This window comes from Branchiostoma floridae, chromosome 5, assembly GCF_000003815.2.
Source record: "Branchiostoma floridae strain S238N-H82 chromosome 5, Bfl_VNyyK, whole genome shotgun sequence".
Lineage (NCBI taxonomy): Eukaryota > Metazoa > Chordata > Leptocardii > Amphioxiformes > Branchiostomatidae > Branchiostoma > Branchiostoma floridae.
Window position 1 is genome coordinate 3,334,129 of NC_049983.1, and position 2,428 is coordinate 3,336,556.

A 2,428-nucleotide genomic window follows, 5' to 3' on the forward strand; every position below is an offset into this window, starting at 1 on the left:
ATGCCATAATGGCACACATCGATATACGCTGGGGGTCAGTTTTGACGCCATACGTGGGTTTGAAGGTTAAAACTTATACATTGTCACGGTCTCCATAGTACGTACTACAAATCTGGTTAGTTTGAAGGTCCAGTTCTTTTTCGATATTACAGGGTGATCAATGAAAAATCGTGGCGTGTTCGGAAAAATTTTTGCACTGGAAATCCTACTAATAGTGAATATTCCAACCAAAATTTAAAAAACACAATACAATGCCTGTTTTTTACTGTTTCTGAAAGAGCTAATCAAGAGGAGTAAAATGCTTTTTAAATGGTGAAAGGTAAGTGTGTGAATATGTCGCATTATTTTCATGTTGAGTCATGATGTTACACTGCATCAACAGTACAACTTTACACTTGTATAATAAAATATACATGACAAATGTTTGTACTAATTAAATAAGAGATAAAATATCAATAGGTAGACATTGTTTAAACACTAAATTTATTAGGATAAGTTCAACATTTTCCAAGGTCAAAGGCTATCTTCAGGATACATACAATCGACATAGATTTCTTTGATGTACCGTAGTGCAGGTACACACTGTACATGTACTTCTCCTTATTTAATCAATACTAATAATGCATTTGTAAACAACTTTTTACAAAAACAACAGTCTTACTTATTATTTTCTGTGGTAGCAACAGTATTCTGTAACAAACTTAATGCTAATGGAACTGGCTGCACCACTACCATTCAATATCTCCGCTCCGCTCTCCGGTCTAATATCAGCTACATCTGGGAGTTTGTACAATCTACATTCCACCTGGAAAACAAAATTATTTGAGTTTTATGATTAACATATGTCTACCATGGTGATAATGTTCTTCCATCTGGGGGGATGACGACCTACTCCAGTACCATGTCTGATGTTCATCTACATTTCTTTCTTATGACTTCTTTCTTTCTTGTGACGAAAGAATCAGAATGATCCAATAATGAAATAAAAAATTCAATTAAGAAAGAAAGGCAAGTTGGGGTAAGTAGATAAATACCTGCAACAAGATGGAAGGAGGTAAGTGTCACTGTTTCTGCGACTGAACCTCAGTACCAACTGCGACAACCTCGCCCAGTCGTTAGGAACCTGGCTGATAGTAGAGACAAGAGTATAATATTGCAGGTAAGTACAGATTTATGATTTTTGCTACACCAGAAAAGTCAAGCAAAAAATCCTTTGGCACAATCTGACAGAGAATACACAATCTGTTTGCACAAATTTTTCACGTTGACACTGAAAATTTCATTAGTGGTTTGAAAAATTCGGGCATAGGTTCCCCGGCTGACCCCTAACCGGGGGCCACGGTGCTTCAAATTCAACAAGTGAAAAAAATACACAATGGTATTTTAGACTTGGAATGAGGCAAGAAATGATTCACACGAACAGTAACAATGACATTGAAAATACAATTAGATATTTTCTAAAAATTGGGCATAGGTTCCCCGGCTGACCCCTAAGCGGGCCATGGTGCCTCAAGTTCAACAAGTGAAAAAAAATACTAGTACACAACAGGCCAAGCAATGATCCATATGTACAATGTACTAAAGAAAGCAATAAACTAAGAATAATTAATAAGAAATAATTCACCTTGAGTATTCACCTTGAGCGACAGCAAGTAGGTACCCGTTAGAGTAATGAGGCTGTACATAGTTAAACTGCGGGGCTGTAGCATCTGGTCTTCCTTCCTTCCTTCCTTCTCTCCTACCTTCCTTCCTTCCTTCCTTCCTTCCTTCCTTCGTTCTTTCTTCACTGCAACCTACTGGTTCAGTAGGAAAACTCGTATTCGTACAGGTCCTTGTGTGTGTTCCACTCAGCCGACAACCTTGATTTGAACAGGTTCACTGATTTGCTGGTCACCGTCTGTTCGGAGAGCTTATTCCACATGGGTATCACTCTTGCTGGGTAAAAATTGGCCCTTGGGCCCTTGGAGCACTGTATCTGGTACTTGAACGAGTGGCCTCTTGTGGAGGTTGCCAGGCTAGGCGTGAGCATAGCTCTGCTACAGAGGTTGCAGTGGTTACTGGTTCTGCATGTGACTAACCCATGTGTTATCTTGTAGAGAAGAATTATGTCTGCTCTTTTCCTTCTGAAGAGAAGTGTGGGTAGTCCCAGAGCCCTTAGTCTCTGTGAGTAGGGAAGGTGGGAGATTGAAGGAACCAGCTTTGTAGCTCTTCTCTGTACCCTCTCCACCATGTCTTTGTCTCTCTTTGTTTTTGGATCCCAAATGACCGTTGCATACTCTAGGTGGGGACGTATCAGGCTTTTGTACAGCAACACAAATGAGTCTAAGTCCAGATATTTGAAAGTGTGTCTTATAGCACCGAGCACCTTGTTGGCTTTGTTGACCTGGTTCTGTACATGACTGCTGAAGCTCAGCTTTCTGTCTATGAG

At 39.8% G+C, this 2,428-nt stretch overlaps 1 long non-coding RNA gene across 1 annotated transcript in view; it reads right to left on the minus strand.

The window, feature by feature from the left end:
- Positions 1–490: 490 nt before the first annotated feature.
- Positions 491–2,428, minus strand: part of LOC118416666 — an 8,762-nt gene continuing 6,824 nt past the window's right edge. Inside the window, exons 2-3 of the long non-coding RNA XR_004831240.1 lie at positions 1,035–1,127; positions 491–805 (exon numbers count right to left, since the gene is read on the minus strand). This is a non-coding gene — a long non-coding RNA (uncharacterized LOC118416666). The remainder of the gene's footprint in view (positions 806–1,034; positions 1,128–2,428) is intronic.